At 34.9% G+C, this 19,824-nt stretch overlaps 1 protein-coding gene across 18 annotated transcripts in view; it reads left to right on the top strand.

Moving 5' to 3' along the window:
- Window positions 1-19,824, top strand: part of Sdccag8 (SHH signaling and ciliogenesis regulator SDCCAG8) — a 232,880-nt gene that overhangs the window by 129,795 nt on the left and 83,261 nt on the right. The window lies entirely within an intron of this gene.

The following is a 19,824-nucleotide window of genomic DNA, read 5'->3' as shown; positions in this document are numbered from 1 at the left end:
TGATTTATGAAAGGAAAAATGAGTACTCGAAAGCTATACATGACAGAAAATACAATCAATTGAGAATAAAATTTTCACCTAATTTCTATATGTTGATTTTTTTCATAGAACTTATCTATTAGTACAACTTATATTTCTTTAGATGGATTGTATGTTTGCTTGGCAGCATATATTTGGCCATTATTTAAGCAAAACTTTATTTTTTAAATGTTGGAATTTAAAATACATATGAATTAATTTGTATATTATGGTTTGAGTCTTTCAAAGCAGTAATAGAGCTATGTGTTAATCTATAGCTTATAATTGAAATGGTACATATTTGTACATTTTAAGCCTTTCAGTGTAAAATTTCTTAATTGGAATACTCTCTCCCTTGGCTAATTCATTAGTGAAAATATTTATTCCTCAACTTAATGCTGTATAGTATGAAGCAATTTTTACATAGTGTAAACTTGTTTGTGATATTTTGATTTCACTTTAAAACTTTTATTTTGCTGCTTATGCATATAGTTCATGCTCAATATAATAAGAAGTGCAGACACACATGAAGAAAATACATATCAGCTGTCTGGTTTTACAAATGATCATTAAAACACCATGTCTTACTACTTTGACTCCAAATTATTGTCTTCCCGAACCCAAAAGTAATTTTCACAAGTACATTACACAACAAAATTTCATCTTCTGCTGGTTAGCAGTAGAGGATTTAAATCCATGCCGACAGTTCATTTGACAATGACCTTGAGGGGCTTTACTTCTTGAAGAAGAAAGCAGAAGCTTGCGGTAAACAAAGTTCACTTCTGACAGATGGATTGAATGACAGAAAGGTTGCGAGTGCCAGAATAGCCCTGGCAGAGGAGGAAATGTTCAGTGGAATCCAACAGGAGAGGAGGTGTGAACAGGTGCAGGGTTGCTGACGGAAGGGGAACCAGATGGAAGGAGCCAGAGCCAGTTTATTTAAAGGAAAAGGCAGAAAACATTGAAAGGCTGTGCGATCAGTGGCTAAAAGTGTTCATAGAGGAAGGTAAAAATTCACAAAGCAAAACTGCACAGTGGGGTAGCTAACACTTAGCATAATGGTAGTAATTTGTGAGTTTAGTTTGGAAGTTGCAATTGAAATACATTCATCTTGGCTCTTGACACCATCAAGTATAGATATTTGAAAGTTGTTTATTTTTTTTAAGTTTCTATGCTTTTTTTTAAATCCATCCATTAATTTAATTTTTTTCCAGCCAGAAGCTCCGTTGTGATAATACTAAAATTGTGTCGTCAGCTAGGAAAAGAAAAAAATTTAAAGTGAAGGTTAACATTCCATTCAAATTTATCTTGTGATGCCTCAGTTTTGTTCACATATGGGAAGCAAATGCATGCACTGTTGGGTGACATCTGTAATATCTAAGAAATTTGCAGTGTTAGAATAGATGCTGTTGGTTGCTTTTGTTGTTTTGAATCTCTGTTCATTTTGTGAAGTCCGGTGTGGTTATTTCAGTGGGAAGAATGCTCTTTAAAATATATGTCTGCCTGCCATGATCTTGCAGATTAATTTCTGCTGCTGAGGTTGGACTGATTTTCACTGACTTTCAGTGACCTGCCTTCAGGCAGACACCTGCAAACTGAAGTTCAATTTGCAATAGGAACAGTGTACAATAGGACAATAAAAGAGGACTTTCTCATTTTCTTAGACCCATTAAAATGAAACTTTCTGCTCTTCAAACAGAAGACATCCTTGCTAATACTCTGTCTGGGAACATCATGCATGCCCCTTATATAGACCATTGTCTTCTACACTATCCTTGAAAAGTTTCCTGCATTATCAACAAGGAGATGTCATTGAAGGAGGAGCTATTAGGAGGCAATCATCAAGAAAACAATGAAAACGAATAATTATTTGAGATTTTAAATACCTATTAAATTATCCACAAAAGTTTCTGCACATTTTCACAAGTATTAAATACACAGAGTAAATTAAATTAGTACTGTACTCACATTCTCTGTCTCAGAGCAGCCTGAATGAAATAGATTGCCTTCAATCAACCTGGATGTTTTGGTACATTTCAAGTTTAAAGAGAAAAGTCTATGACCCCTGGCATGCTTTAGTCAGTGAATATTAAGAATTGGAATTTGGTTAACAGAATAGAAGATATTTGTTTATTCCTGCCTATTATTGATGGAGATAAACACTTTCTGTCATTTTTGTTTCTTTTTTATAAAATATCTTTTTAGTTGTAGATGGACACATTACCTTTATTTTGTTTATTTATTTTTATATGGTGCTGAGGATCGAACCCAGAGCCTTGCATGTGTGAGGCAAGCACTCCACAGCTGGCCCCTTGTTTGTTTCTTTATTGTTTGTTTGGGTAGGGTTATATGCAACTATATTTTGGAGGAAAAATAATAAGTTATTTCTTCTAATGAAAGGAAATTAGTAAACCATATTTTAAAATGACCTTCAAAATGTCCCTCTTATTTGTTTAAAAGTTTTCATCCACTAACTATTCTTATACATCTAAAATTTTACTTCAAATTGATTGGAATATACGTATTTTAATTGTAATGAACTGATTTTATAATTTATTCTGTCATAGTTACTGAATAGCTCTATATAATAATGCAACTAGCATGATGCTGCTATGTAAAATAACAACAAAACTCACCTGAACTATAGAATTCCAGTAATAGTTTTTTTTAAAAAAAAAGCTCAATAATTAGTATCATCATTTGATATTCATATCACAGATTAAATTTCAGGCTCTTTATAGGTAGAACTAATAACCTCCCTGAAATATGTAAAGTATATTCATCCAGCATAGTACTTTATATTTTTGCAGTCTTGAGATTTTTTGAATGAAGGGATGAACATTTGATTGCTATTGAACAAGTATTAATTTATCATTTATTGAGCACATGTTCTGTTCCAGCTGTACCAGGCACTATTTACATTTTTTTAAGTGAAGAGGACATGATTCTTAGTTACAGGTATCTTACAACCTAACAGGTAAAGTTTATATTTTACACACATATATACACAAGTTTCTATAATATCTAGAAAACAGCATATAGATTTTTTAATTTACCCTAACTCAAAGATTCCATGAAAGAATTAATGAAATTGTTCATCCAGTTCACCACTGATTGTAATATGTCAGAGATGAGAGGCAGAGAAGTTAAGTGATGTGTCCAATACCAGCAGTTGTTTAGTGGCAGCAAGAGGTAGAATCTCAATCTCCTTGCTCTAAGTCCAGTGCTCTTCCTGTATTTTACATAATACTCTTTTGGTCTCATTGGTAACATGGCTTGTCTGAATAACCCCATTAAAATCCTCAGTGTAAGTCTTTTGCAACCTGTTGCAGCAACAAAAAGTATTTTCTTTTTCAACTTTGGCACTAGTTCTTAAAACAAACCAAAAACAAACAAACAAACAAACGACAACAACAACAACAAAAACAGGAGCTTTAGCTCACAAATAGCAAAATGCATTTCTTGGAACACTCCTTCTGAAAATTGTAATACAGACAGCTCCCCCAGGCACACTGTTTTCTCTTTGACAGACATATTACCCTAATTAACTCAAATCCTACCAAATAGGTTTCTACTGTAAGCCCCATTTTACAGATAAGGAAATTGAGGTATACAGAGATTAATACCTTGACCTCACAGCACTAAGTTGTGGAGTTGGGATTCAAGCCTAGGCTGTCAGGCTTCAAACTACATTTTTATCCATCATGCTGTATTTCCTCTTAAGGTGGATGTTGTGAAAAATAGGTTCTGTGGTCAATTTCTTTTGGAAAGATTTATAACAAGCTGGTCATTTCTTCATCACAGTGCTTCACAGAGGCTTTATAATATTCCCTCAGAAAGGAATTTAGTTTGCAGTGTTTCTCATATTTATATTATGTATGGGAACTTTTCCATTAAATTTCTGTATATCTCTGAGGAATCAAATTTTTGGGAATGTACTCTCAGAAAAACTTGTCTAAGTGGTAGGACCAGAAAATTATTGTGTCTCTCATTAGTGCATCAGACCTGCTGCTTCCCTCTCCCCTCTTCACACCACACATGTGGTTCACAGGAAGAACAGGGAGGTAGGTAACATTCCATTTAGAGTTACTCTGTACTCTAAAATGAGGCTGTAGGGTGGTGAAGCATTTTTGACCATTGCTTAAAGAGCAGCTGATAGTTCCCAGAGTCACCTTACAATAAATTCTTCCATATTTGTCCCGACTAAGCTTTTATGTGGTAATAGTGCTTGAAAATAAATTTGACATTTAAGTAATTAGAGGCTAGTCTGTTAACTGAATTTAGACACTTTAAAAAATATAATTATTTGAATAAGATTTAATGGAATAAGATTTTAGTATGGATACTTGTATATATAAACCCTTTTAGACAATCTTCTGCCAGGAATTACTGGCACCAATTTAAAGTATGGGCCCCTAAATCAGACTTTGTAATAGATTTTACTTTCCTTCAACCCTCAGCATGCCAATCTTCCTCCCTTCTGTGGATCCTTTCCCATACTTTGAAGAAATGGAGCAACTCATGGGCAGTGAGCTCTACAAGTTGAGAAGTTTAGCGCTCTAATGTGTTAATTTTTCTGCAAATACACTTGGAGGTGCCTATAATTTATAATCATTTCAAGCAGCTTCCACCAGTGAATTCTATAAATAACTGTCTTATAATGATAACGATGACTGGAATTGGGATTCTTACTTACTGTCTGTGGTCCTGGCTTTTCCACTCCCCTCCTTTTTGGATTCTCTTAATTTCTTCTGACAAGTAAACTTCAGCAATTTTTATAGGAGTTTGAAACCATCCACTGGCTTATTTGTATTCCTCCAGGTGCAGATAATGTTTAGCAAGAAGTGAAAACTACATTAACTCACCAGGTGTTTGGGATAGTTTACTAAACTGGCTGCAGGTTGATTGACCAATATTGACTACTTGGTCCTATAGATGAAGTTTGAAAGGGTTAGTTTCCTACTAGAAACAAATAATGAATTATAGGAGGATGATTACTAGAGGAGAAGGAAAGAAATTCCTGGGGAATCTGTTATTTTCCAGTTAAAAATTATAGACTATCAAATGGTAAAAGGTTTTCTAACTATGTTTATATTCACTTATTAGTAATCTATAATCCACGTACACAACTGAATATTTTTCTATAATTTACCAGCTTGGCTCTATGGAACAACTTTTTCCATGGTTTATAATTTCATTTTAAATATGAATATGTATATTGAGAGTTGTTCCAAACCAGATCTGATGGGGAGGACTAGCATTTACTTTGGGTGTATTGTGTGCGCGCACGCGCGTGCGTGCGTGCGTGTGTGTGTGTGTGTGTGTGTGTGTGTATGTGTGAGAGAGAGAAAGAGAGAGAGAGAGAGAGAAAGAGAAAGAGAGAGAAAGAGATAACCCAGGGCCTCACACATCCTAGGTAAACACTTTGCCACTGAAGCTACACCCCCAGCCTTATCATTTACTTTTGTATAATATGTAACTACTTTAGCTTTATCTATTCTCAGTGTTTTATCAGAATTATTTTCCTTTGTTTCTCTTTTCAAATAATGATGATTGGCTGGCTTAAATGAGAAACTTATCAAGGTTTAAAAAATGTCATTTTGCTAGTTTTTGCTTTTCATAAAAATTATGAGCTTTGATTTCTTTGTGAAGCATTTAAATTTAGCAGTTTTTGGCAATATGGCTATTTGTATTTGTGGAACATCAGAATTAAAAATGATGCTTTACTATATAGAGATAGGCAAAGGAGTTCTGCTTAAATTAGAGCTATGAGAAATATAATGGAACCCACAAAATACAATCCACAAATGGAATTTAAATTTTCAAATAGCCATATTTTCAAAAGTAAAAGGAAGCAGATATAATTAACTTTACTAAGGTATTTAACCCAATATGTAGAAAATAGTACTATTTCATCATGTAATCAATATACCAGCTAATTAGGGATATTTTTTTACTCTTTTTTTCCCATAAGTCTTCACACTTGAGAATGCATTTCACATTTATAGCACATATCAATTCAATTCAATCTAGCCAATTTCAAATGCTCAATAACCACATGTAGCCAGTGGCTGCTGTACTAGCTAGCCATCACAACCACAGACTTGTTACTCAGTTTTCCCACCATGCCCAATGTAGATGTGGTCAAATTCTCATGAACCTAAATCCTGGTTTTACAACAATGGGAGTAATTTAATAAAACAAGAGAAGCATGCCAGCTCTTTCTTTAATGTTGGAGGCAATAGCCAGAACTCACTTTGGTTAGTCCTTTTCAGATAAACCCACCGCTTTGAGGAGGAAAAAGCGGAGGTTAGAGGAAGGTGTCATTTACCAGCCATTACTTGAAGAGCAGATGAACAAGAAACTGTAATGGCATTACATTATAACAAGTCTGATATCTTACCATCATACCCTTGACATGTTAAGAATTGTTGAAAATAAAATTGACAAGTAAATAGTTAGATGTCAGTCCATCAGTTGAATTTAGACACCTTTCAAATGGTGATCTAGGCTAGACAATACTGGTTACTTTATGTGGAACATTTCAAATAATTCTGATAATATTTAATGAATGAGAAAACTGAGACTGAGATTGAGGTAAAGTTCTGCTTTGACATCACATAGTTGTTACATGGTGGAGTCAGAGCTGAAGCCTGGGCTTGTGTGTGTACAAAGCCCAAACTCACATCACTGTGCAATACCATTTACCCCCTGTAACTTTTACCAGTAAACAAGGAAAATTTTTATTTTTTCCTCAAGGCTGTTCATCTTTGTGATTATGATATTGTTTCCCTTTGAATAGCATCTTCTGGGAAATATTATTGATAAATTTAGGTACTAACTACTATTTTTGAACTTACTATGTGCCATTGTTATACTAAGAATATTTGTATACAGTATCCTCATAGTCATATAAGGAAAGGTATCATATTGACCCCATTTTTCTTTCAAGAACACTGGGTCATGGGGTATTTGACTCATTTAAGGCACACAGCTAGTGCTTGGAGGAATTGGGGCTTCCATCCCAAGCTGGTGCCCCAATTCCAGTGCCTGTTCTCAAAATTTCTTCCTCTTTGTGTCAAAATAAGTGACCCAGTCCTACTGACAGTGGTGGGATAAATGGAGAATGGTTGAAAGTATGCTATCATTTTTGGAGGTATTTTAGGATTCCAGTTTATATTCCTTTTCTAAGGGCATGATTTCCTCAGGTACCTTGAAATGAGTTTGAAGATAGATTTAGAAGAAGGAAGAAGCAGGCCATAAGGAAATGAAAGGGCATCTCTGCAGCTGTAGGAATGATAAGGACAAAGACTGAGAAATGGCTAGACAAAGAGGAAAATCCAGCAAATTCATGTCACTGAAGCAAAGGAAACAGGTAGATATTTAGAATATATTAAGAATATATTAAGAATATAAATAAGAATTATTACAAGCAAGTATTCCAAAGCCAAATAGAAATAATGTTAAATCACAAAAAACTAAAGGGCAAAATGTTTTGATAAAGACCAACCAACTACCATGGCAGAATAATAGCTTTCTTACTTAAAGAGTAAGAATACTGAATGAGGAATCTGAAAACTTGGGCTCAGCTCAGTTTTCTGATGTGTAAACATAGTACTTTCCAGTTCCAGAGTTGGAGAGGTTACAGAGATGTCAACCAAGCTTTAAAAATGAGCTACTGTTATAATAGATAAACTGTGGAACCAACCTAAACGCCCTTCAATAGATGAATGGATAAAGAAACTGTGGTATATATACACAATGGAATATTACTCAACATTAAAAGAGAATAAAATTTTGACATTTGCAGGTAAATGGGTAGAGTTGGAGAATATCAGGCTAAGTGAAGTAAGCCAATCCCAAAAAACCAAAGGCCAAATGTTCTCTCTGATAAATGGATGCTGATCCATAATGGGGGAGTGGGGGATGGGAAAAATGGAGGTACTATGATTGGGCAAAGGGGAGGGAAGCAGAGGAAGGAGGCTTGGGGCCAGGAAAGATGGTGGAATAAGATGGACATCATTACCCGGGGTGCATGTGTGATTGCACATATGGTGCAACGCTACATGGTATACAACCAAAGATATGAAAAATTGTGCTGCAATTGTGTACGATGAATCAAAATGGATTCTGCTGTCATATATACCTAATAATTAGAATGAATAAAGAAAGAATGAAAAAATGAGCTACTGTTATTGTTACCAATCAATAGAAAACCCACCCCTAATTCCTGTATGCAAAGATGTTGAAAGTTTCATTTCAGAAATAATGAAAATTCTACTGCTTTATTACAACAGTCTTCACAGAAACTTAGATGGGTATTTTATTTATTTATTTATTTATTTATTTATTTTTTAAGAGAGAGAGGGAGGGAGGGAGAGAATTTTTTTGATTTTTTTTTTTTTTTTTTTTTTTTTTTTTTTAGTTTTCAGCGGACACAACATCTTTCTTTGTATGTGGTGCTGAGGATGGAACCTGGACCACACGCATGCCAGGCGACTGCGTTACCGCTTGAGCCACATCCCCAGCCCCTAGACAGGTATTTTAGCCATTTGAGACATAGCTATAAATTGAGATACAAATTTTAAAAAACCCTTTTAAGAAACAAATGACTATTACTAAGCCCATCGGATTTTTGATGTTAAAAAAACAAAACATGGTCTGGGGATGTGGCTCAAGCGGTAGTGCGCTCACCTTGCATGCGCAGAGCGCTGGGTTTGATCCTCAGCACCAAATAAAAATAAAAAATAAAGATGTTGTGTCCACCAAAAACTAAAAAATAAATATTAAAAAAATTCTCTCTCTAAAAAAAATTACTTTTTGATGTTAAAAAAAAACGATGATAAATTATAGCAAAACAACTAACAGAAATTATAAGCAGATCATTATTCAGCTGTGTGTTTTGGTTCCTTAGAAAAGCAGCTGAGACCTTTCTTGTAACAAATGTTTTCAGGTGCTTTCTAGTTCTAGTTACTGTGTTAGGCACTTAAAGACACAATGAACTAAGAACTAAGAACACTAAGAACTTGCTAGCAGAGCAAATATCAGTAGGAAGAGTGCTTACCTTATTTTAAATTACAAGCCTTCAGTATCAACAAGAGTTTGGTATATTTGGTGTAGTTTTCTTAAGAAAACAAAGACACAGTTAATATATTTTAGATATATTTCTACTGCAAATGGTCAGCATTCTATGGGTCCATACTTGAAAAATTCTCTCATTTAGAACACATCACTCACAACATTCTAAATAAATAAAGCATTACTCTATCATACTTGACAAATAAGATTATAAAAATATACATGATAATCATAATTCCCATAGTATATTTCTCAACAAATTTGATATCCACAAAGGAGCCAACCTGTTCAGAGCCTATAAATCAGATCCTATAGTAAAAGATCCTATAAATTAATTTCTAAATCTTTTAAATAATAGAATGGAAGCTCTTCAATTATCTGTACAATTATAATGTATTGACAGGTAATATAAATGCCACTATAATGTATAATGAATCTACTGATATCTGATTTGAATGATAGCAGAAGATCTAATTTGTTATTGTCATTATTATGACTAGGAATATGTAGATAAGCTGATATTTTTCAGAAAAGAGAGGCAAGAATGGATCAAAGTCATTCATTTACACAAATCAGAAATGGAAAATTTCAATTTTTGGCAGTATGAAGATGCAAAGGCAAAGTCATGATCTAATTTTTTTGTGTAATAGCATATTTGTTCTTATTGTTTAGTCTGTAGAATTGGGCACATGATACTGTAAAATATAGGAGTGCTTTACTAGCTCACAGGAATTTTGCCTCCTATAATCATTTAATGATTGCCTCAGGCACCTCTGAGCTATTGAAAAGAATTTAAGGCTGAAAATTAGTGAAATGTGTGTTTTATGGCTGTTCAGTCTCAGTGTCTACCTATGGTATCTACCATATCTAAAGAAACCATTATAGAAATTGCTCTTACTATTGCTGTAGTAATAAGTGCTTTCCCTGCTTCTAATGTTGTCCCTTCCCCATCTGTTCCCCACACTGCCGCCAGAGTGATCTTTCTCAAGCACGGGTGTGATCACAACATTCCCCTGCTTAAAACCTTACATTGGCTCCCTATTTCCCTCAGGATAAGGGCCTTAAAAATAGATTCAAGTTCTGGCTCCTGCCTCCATCTCCAGTCTCATTTTTCTTCAATAATCTCCCCTCCACCAACTGCTCACTGCTGCCCTACAACATATATACTCCAGCCTCCAATCATGGCAGAACTGTTGCAGTTTTCCAAAGGCACCTAGCTGTCTCCTTTCTCTGGGTCTTTGCACATGCTGTCCACTTCACTTGTCACAATTTTTTTTTGCATTTTTTTGCATCATTGTTTGGCAGATTACTTCTCATATTTTAAGCCTTGAAGTTTTTAAGCTCCCCAACGGCCTCTCTCACTGTTCCCAGCTACTTCTTTAATCCTTTGCTACTTACCTGTATGACAGGAGGAATTTGGCCCTATTTTAATATTTATCATACTATTGTAGCTGTCCTTTTTTGGAAAACTCATTCATTGTATTCACTAAGTCACTTTTGGGGTTATGCCCTGTATCTTGCATTCATATACACCCCCTTACTTTTGTGTTTGGCACAAAGTAGTTGCTTAAGTATTTGTTCAATGAATGAGCATCACACTGTTTGATTAAACAGACCCCTCATGTGATGCTGTGCCATGAAATGGAAAGAACACTGGACTGGGAGTGAGAAGACGGGTTCTAGTTCCAACTCTGACACTTGCTAGCTATGTGGCTTTGAGCAAATCTCTTAATTCCTTGAGCTTAAAGTGTTTTCTCTGTCAAAAAAGGATATCTGCTCCATCTTCCTGCCTCCAAGAACTGTTAGGAAGAAAAGAGGTCAATGCATTTTAATGTGCCTTATAAAGCAGAAACCACAGACATGTGAGGAAGAGGCAATAGTAAGAGTCCATGGTTTTGTTTTGAGATCAGGATGTAACACAGTGGTACAGTACTTGCCTAGCAAAGGGTTCAATTTCTAGTATCAGAATAAATAAAATAAATAAATAAATAAATAAAAGTGTAAGTAAATGTGAGTTGAACAAGAATATTAATAGAAGTGGGCAAAACCCAGTCAAGCATTTCTTCCTTTGCCTTGAAGGTAAGTTTTCCAGTTATTTTAGACATACATAAGAACTTTTGGAGGGAAAATTATTTTTAGGGATGTTTCTGTGAAATATTTTTTCTTTTTATGTATTCCTTTGAAAGCAGTTGACCTCTTTTCAGTTTCTGCTTTCTTTCTTAGAAGTGACTCATGTTCTGATCTGATAACTCATATTTCCACATTGTATTTAAAGTTCTGACATAGTTTGCATTGAAGGAAATAGAAGCAGTTTATTCTAGAAAATATGAACAATGCCATTACATTTTGCCAACTCAAGGAGGTAGGGATTACAGAACCTAAGTGCCCTATAGTTTTATTCATTATATATATTTTTTGACCATACAACTATATAACAGGCTCTTGGTATACATTAGTAAGCAGAAGAAAGGTCCCAATTCTCCATGTGTTTACATTCCATGTAGATGCTCATATTTTTCCTAGGAGTCTATGACCACCTTGAGGCAGATGTGTTTTTGGTAGTTTTCAATGTTTTTTACAAAGGTCAATATCTTTCTTTGAGAAGGATGCAACTAGTTGATGGTGTCTTTGTAGAAAGAAGTGATCTAATTGCACATGGGGCAAATGGGAAGGAAAAAACAGGAAATTAGCTTGGGATTTGCCTTTCACCATGGATAATATATATATTAAATGACACACATATGGATAATTGAAATAAGAGTCTTGTTATTTTTTTTTTACTTTGTCTCATTTCTCTGCTTTTCTGATAAATAAGATATTGAAGCACAATAATTTACTCTGTGTTTTAGGGTCATATACACCCTGTAGTAACTTGGGAACTGAAGACAAATTTTATTATTTCTCTAGGCCTTCATTTTCTCACATGTAAAGTGAAAATAATAAGGGAACCTACCTTGTAGGGTTGGTAAAGGGTTTAAAAGAAAGAATACATGAAAAGAACTTATAGTAAATATTAATAGTAGTTTACTAAAAAAATTAATTATTTAAGAGGATTTTGTTTTTCTATGCTTGAATGAAGAAGCTGAGTATTAAGGGAATAAAGTTACTTGTCTATGGTCACATAGATAATAAGGAGGTAGATTCCTTTCTCTGACCCTCTAGCTCTGTGAGCTGTCTCCAATTCTCCATTGTCTCTCAAGACATAATTTTTCTAGCACACAAAAAGAACGAACTGTAAATGTTACATATACATTTTTAAAAAGAATGAAGAAAAACAAAACAAAACTGTAAGCAAATATTTAATTCTAGTTACTAGTAGAATGGCCTTCCATAGATTAGCAATTTTGAAAATACTTTCTGGGTATTCTGAATTTGAATAAATGAATAAATATGTTGAAAATAATAGGAGTCAAATTTCTCACTATTGAGGAGGAGGAAAATTACAATTATGTGCAAATAGTGATAATTTAAGTTCTTCTTTTCCTATTTTTATGCCTTTAATTTCTTTCGTCTGTCTAATTGCTCTGGCCAGTGTTTCCAGAACTATGTTGAACAGAAGTGGTGAGAGAGGGCATCCCTGTCTTGTTCCAGATTTTAGAGGGAATGCCTTTAATTTTTGTCCATTCAGAATGATGCTAGCCTGAGGCTTAGCATAGATAGCTTTTACAATGTCAAGGTAAGTTCCTGTTATCCCTAGTTTTTCTAATGTTTTGAACATAAAGGGATGCTGTACTTTGTCGAATGCTTTCTCTGCGTCTATCGAGATGATCATATTGGTTCTTATCTTTAAGTCTATTGATGTGGTGAATAACATTTATTGATTTCCGTATATTGAACCATCCTTGCATCCCAGGGATAAATCCTACTTGATCATGGTGCACAATTTTTTTGATGTGTTTTTGTATTCAATTCGCCAGAATTTTATTGAGGATTTTTGCATCTAGGTTCATTAGAGATATTGGTCTGTAGTTTTCTTTCTTTGAGGTGTCTTTGTCGGGTTTCGGAATCAGGGTGATGTTGGCCTCATAGAATGAATATGGAAGAGCTCCCTCTTTTTCTATTTCCTGAAATAACTTGAAAAGTATTGGTATTAATTCTTCTTTAAAGGTTTTGTAAAACTCCGCTGTATACCCATCCGGTCCTGGGCTTTTCTTGGTTGGTAGTTTTTTGATGGCTTCTTCAATTTCATCCATTGATATTGGTCTGTTCAAATTGTGTGTATCCTCCTGACTCAGTCTGGGCAAATCATATGACTTAAGAAATTTATCGATGTCTTCACTGTCTTCTATTTTATTGGAATATAGGTTTTCAAAATAATTTCTAATTGTCTTCTGTATTTCTGTAGCATCTGTTGTGATATTGCCTTTTTCAACTCGTATGTTAGTAATTTGAGTTCTCTCTCTTCTTCTCTTCGTTAGCATGGCTAAAGGTCTGTGGATCTTATTTATTTTTTCGAAGAACCAACTTTTAGTTTTGTTAATTTTTTCAATAGTTTCTTTTGTTTCAATTTCATTGATTTCCGCTCTGATTTTAATTATTTCTTGCCTTCTGCTACATTTGCTGTTGTTTTGCTCTTCCTTTTCTAGGGCTTTGAGATGAAGTGTGAGCTCATTTATTTGTTGGTTTTTTCTTTTTTTGAGGAATGACCACCAAGTGATGAATTTTCCTCTTAAAACTGCCTTCATTGTGTCCCATAGATTCCGATATGTTGTGTCTGTATTTTCATTTATCTCTAAGAATTTTTTGATTTCCTCCTTTATGTCTTCTGTAACCCATTCTATACCTAGAAGACCCAAAAGGGTCTACAAAGAAACTACTAGAACTAATAAATGAATTCAGCAAAGTGGCAGGATATAAAATCAACATGCATAAATCAAAGGCATTTCTGTATATCAGCGACAAAACTTCTGAAACGGAAATGAGGAAAAACACTCCATTCACAATATCCTCAAAAAAAATAAAATACTTGGGAATCAACCTAACAAAAGAGGTGTAAGATTTATACAATGAAAACTACAGAACCCTAAAGAGAGAAGTAGAAGAAGATCTTAGAAGATGGAAAAATGTACCCTGTTCATGGATAGGCAGAACTAACATTATCAAAATGGCAATATTACCGAAAGCTCTCTATAGGTTTAATGCAATGCCAATCAAAATCCCAACGGCATTTCTTGTAGAAATAGATAAAGCAATCATGAAATTCATATGGAAAAATAAAAGACCCAGAATAGCAAAAGCAATTCTAAGCAGGAAGTGTGAATCAGGCGGTATAGCGATACCAGATTTCAAACTATATTACAGAGCAATAGTAACAAAGCATGGTACTGGTACCAAAAATGGCGGGTGGACCAATGGTACAGAATAGAGGACACAGAGACTAATCCACAAAACTACAACTATCTTATATTTGATAAAGGGGCTAAAAGCATGCAATGGAGGAAGGATAGCATCTTCAACAAATGGTATTGGGAAAACTGGAAATCCATATGCAACAAAATGAAACTGAATCCCTTTCTCTCGCCATGCACAAAAGTTAACTCAAAATGGATCAAGGAGCTTGATATCAAATCAGAGACTCTGCGTCTGATAGAAGAAAAAGTTGGCTCCGATCTACATATTGTGGGGTCGGGCTCCAAATTCCTTAATAGGACACCCATAGCACAAGAGTTAATAACAATAATCAACAAATAGGACTTACTTAAACTAAAAAGTTTTTCCTCAGCAAGAGAAACAATAAGAGAGGTAAATAGGGAGCCTACATCCTGGGAACAAATTTTTACTCCTCACACTTCAGATAGAGCCCTAATATCCAAAGTATACAAAGAACTCAAAAAATTAGACAATAAGATAACAAATAACCCAATCAACAAATGGGCCAAGGACCTGAACAGACACTTCTCAGAGGAGGATATACAATCAATCAACAAGTACATGAAAAAATGCTCACCATCTCTAGCAGTCAGAGAAATGGAAATCAAAACCACCCTAAGATACCATCTCACTCCAGTAAGATTGGCAGCCACTATGAAGCCAAACAACAACAAGTGCTGGCGAGGATGTGGAGAAAAGGATACTCTTGTACATTGCTGGTGGGACTGCAAATTGGTGAGGCCAATTTGGAAAGCAGTTTGGAGATTCCTGGGAAAGCTGGGAATGGAACCACCATTTGACCCTGCTATTGCCCTTCTCGGACTATTCCCTGAAGACCTTAAAAGAGCATGCTACAGGCATGCTGCCACATCGATGTTCATAGCAGCACAATTCACAATAGCTAGACTGTGGAACCAACCCAGATGCCCTTCAATAGATGAATGGATTAAAAAAATGTGGCATCTATACCCAATGGAGTACTATGCAGCAATAAAAAATGACAAAATCATAGAATTTTCAGGGAAATGGATGGCACTAGAGCAGATTATGCTTAGTGAAGCTAGTCAATCCCTAAAAAACAAATACCAAATGTCTTCTTTGATATAATGAGAGCAACTATGAACAGAGCAGGGAGGAAGAGCAGGAAGAAAAGATTAACATTAAACAGAGACATGAGATGGGAGGGAAAGGGAGAGAAAAGGGAAATTGCATGGAAATGAAGGGAGACCCTCATTGCTATACAAAATTACATATAAGAGGTTGTGAGGGGAATGGGAAAATAAACAAGGAGAGAAATGAATTACAGTAGATGGGGTAGAGAGAGAAGATGGGAGGGGAGGGGAGGGGGATAGTAGAGGATAGGAAAGGTAGCAGAATACAACAATTACTAATTGGGCATTATGTAAAATTGTGGATGTGTAACCGACGTGATTCTGCAATCTGCATTTGGGGTAAAATTGGGAGTTCATAACCCAATTCAATCTAATGTATGAAATATGATATGTCAAGAGCTTTGTAATGTTGTGAACAACCAATAAAAAAAAGAAAATTACAATTATGAAAATAAAGGAAACTAGGTTCTATCTATGATGTATCATAGTTGGATATTTCATATATTCAAATTTGTATACTTATATTTATACACTTATATATATATTCTTAGCCTACTATTATCTAGTATAAGGTAACCTAGAAGCATCATGGTGGCAATGAGCACCACCTAGTGATGGATCTTGGTTTCTAAATACCATTCTCTACAAAAAAATGTGCAAAAAGAGATTCTTGAACAAATGCTGCATCTTGGAATCAAGAACAGTACAACATCTTGTTGGGATGAAAATACACAAAGTGCACAAGAATAATTGAGATATATCACATCAGAACCAGCTTGAAGTGTACCCCACTGCCCAAATCCAGGATAAGTTGAATTTACAAATAAATAATGACTGTAATGAATTATAACACACTAAATGAAGGAAAAAAAACAGAACTCTATGCCAATATCAGTAAATTAATAAATTAAAGGAAAGCTTTTCCTTACAGGATGATATTAACTAATATAAATAGAAAAAAGAGTAGAAAGTCATTGGATGTAAAACTAGTAGGTGAGAGTTTGATGAGGAATGATATTTGCATAGTCTCAGCATCCTCCAACAAAGTACTTATTAATTACAAAAGAGAAAGCAGTAACTTTACAGTGGAGAAGTCTGCTAATATTTGGGATTAGCTCATGAAAGCTGATTGTGAGGATGTCTTCCCAATTTGTTGTTCACTTTGGTAGTTTAAAACAGGCTATGTTAGGAAATCTCTATGCTGAAACCAGATGAATCAACTGATGAGGGATTTCTTTGCCCACTCCTGAAACTAGTTGTTATATACTTTTCAGCATACTGATGTGATAAAACTAACCATTGTTGGGATAAGCAGAGAGCTGGGAGATCCTTCCTGTTGTTTCTCTATTCCTTCAAGAATGATTTTTAGCTCATAAGCATGTTATAAATCTTCTCCAGATTTCTTTGGTATTTTGTTTTGTTTTGTTTTTTAATGTGTGTGGTGCTGGGGATCAAACATAGGGCCTCACATGAATTAGGCAAACACTATGTCACTGAGCTACACCCTTAGCCTCCTCTCACAAGTTTTGTCATGCAGATAGGCTACTGTATTATAATTTAAAAAGGAAACATCTTGTAACCCAAAGGGTTGTATGTCTTATACTAGTACTTCAGACTTAAGTAAAATGGTTAATAGAGAGACATAGCATAAAGGAGGGGTGTCTTTGTCACTGCCACTATAAGGTCTTGGTTCTCAGACTTGATGCAGTCATTGTTCCTGACCTTGGCTTATTATTGAATTTTAAAATCATTAGAAACTCTTGGTCCCTCAATCTAATTGTAAAATTTAAACTTCATTTAAAAAAAAAAACTCTAACAAGTCATTTTTGCTCTTGTATTTTTAAATGGCAAGTTTTAAAATAATAAATTATATGGAAAGTGGGATGATAAATATCATTGCAGCCATTTTTAGAAAATACAGTCACTCAAGACTATAAATAGAAAAAAAGACTAAGTAATTGTGTATTTAGTATATGTTTGAGGCCTACCCAGTGCTGATTCACTCCTTCTGTGCTTCTACCAAGACAACATTGTCATGCCAGTACATGCATGGACTACAGGTAATATGAATAACTTGAAGAATAAAGATAGATGTTTCTATGCTAGAACATTTGCTCCTTTTAAAAATCAGTTTTATGGAGGTAAATTTAAATACATTAGAAGTCACAAATTTTAAGTGTGCAGTTACATGTGTTTTGACAAGTGATACAGTCATGGAACCATCATAATGATACAGAACATATCTATTAATTCAAAAAGTGTCCTTGTGTTCCTCCCCTTCCTCCAGGACCTGGCAACACTGATCTTCTTTCTGTCACTCCAGTACTTTTCTAAAGTATTTATGCAAATTAAATCATAAAATATGATTTGAGTCCTTGGGGCGTGGCTCCTTTAAGCATACTGCTTTTGAGGCTCATTTCAGTATTGTATGTAAGAGTAGCTTGTTCCTTTTATTGCTGGTATTCCTAGCATGCTCTTGTAAGTCTGTACTACAGTCTGCTTATCCATTTAGCAAGTGATAGACATTTAGATTGTTTCTACTTTTCAGACATTATGAAAAAATCCTTTCAGCAGATGGTAAAATGTTTACCAAGAAAAGTAATTGTAATAAATACCAAGAAAGTCTTCTTTACTGCCATCACTTTTGTTTTGATTGGCAAATATGGATAACCACAAGTTTGGTTAAAAGAGGTTGGATAACCACAAGTTTGGTTAAAAGAGGTTGGATAACCACAAGTTTGGTTAAAGGAGGTTGGATAACCACAAGTTTGGTTAAAAGAGGTTGGATAACCACAAGTTTGGTTAAAAGAGGTTATCAGCAATACATGGTGGTGCACACCTGTAATCCCAGCTACCGAGGAGGCTGAGGCAGAACAATCCCAATTTTGAGGCCAGCCTATGCAATTTAGCAAGGCTCTGGCTCAAAATCAAAAATAAAAAGGGTTGAGGATGTCCCTCAGTAGTAGAGTAACCCTGGGTTCTTTCCCCAGTACCACAAAAATAAATCATCAATGTTTTGAGTCAGAACTGACAGAAAACCAGTTGGGGGTAACTGGCTTAGCTATCCTTCCCAAGGTTCCCATGCCCAGGTAGAATTGATCTCTCATTTTTCTATCCTTTCATAGTTTTTTTCCTCTTGTACTACTTTTCTTGGTAAACATTTTACCATCTGCTATTTAATATCTCTCTCTCCCTCTCTCTCTCTCTCTCTCTCTCTCTCTCTCTCTCTCTCTCTCTCTCTCTGTGTGTGTGTGTGTGTGTGTGTACAAATCTCCATTTTGAACTCCCTAATAGGGACAAGAACTAGGTCTTATTTATCTCTATTTGACCCAATGTCCTGCAGAGTGTGTTTCACATAATAGTCATGATAAGTATTTAATGGATTGATTTGAATTCTTCTGTAGTCCTTTCCTCAGATACCTAAGTGATTTATATTAATTCTTTTAATCCATTATTTCATTATCTCTAGAGTATTATAAAATAAGTTTTCCTGAATAAAAATATTTTAAATTCTACCTTTGCATTCACTGTGTAAACTCTGAGTGCATTTTAAATTCTTTGTGGTCCTCACAGTGGTAGTTGTTTTTGAGCTATAAAGTGAGAGTATTTGATGAAACAAATTTGAAATTCCTTTTATTTCTAATGTTCAGAGGTTTCATTTAAAGCTTACCAAGCCAGAAAGAACCTGCAAGGAGAGGGAGCAATATAGGAGGGAAGGGGTAGGTGGATGGAGGTAGGATATTAGAAATATATCACGGTTGTATCTCATGATAAATAACATGCGTAGTATATCAAGTAGTGTGAAAATTGGGGAAGGATTCAAGAAACACAAGGTGTAACAACATTTGTTGGTAGAGGGGCCTTTTACATTGTTTTATTTTATAAAGAGAACTACAGTTGTGACAGTTCTTTTTTCTAGTGATTAGGCAGCTTCTCATTCTAAAACTTGATGGTTAGATTTCGCAATCCCTGTATGTTGAGGAACTGTAAGTCCCAGTTTGCAATGGGTATTCTCAGATATGACTATTAAGTTGATATGCTAATTAATAATATTCCTTTTCACTCTTAAATGCATATTGGTTTTGGACAGTACATTTTATGGTCACCCAGTTATTAGGGAACTAAGATCCTCAAGTCTGACTTGAACATGATCCAAGAGACCATAGTACCTCTTAAACCGATTCCTTTAGCAGGACCATCTCTACTTGGCAAAGCCATTCTCATCTAATCATTCTTTTCTAACATC

This window comes from Ictidomys tridecemlineatus, chromosome 10, assembly GCF_052094955.1.
Source record: "Ictidomys tridecemlineatus isolate mIctTri1 chromosome 10, mIctTri1.hap1, whole genome shotgun sequence".
In the NCBI taxonomy this organism is placed as follows: Eukaryota; Metazoa; Chordata; class Mammalia; order Rodentia; family Sciuridae; genus Ictidomys; species Ictidomys tridecemlineatus.
This window is presented reverse-complemented; position numbering and strand designations above follow the sequence as displayed.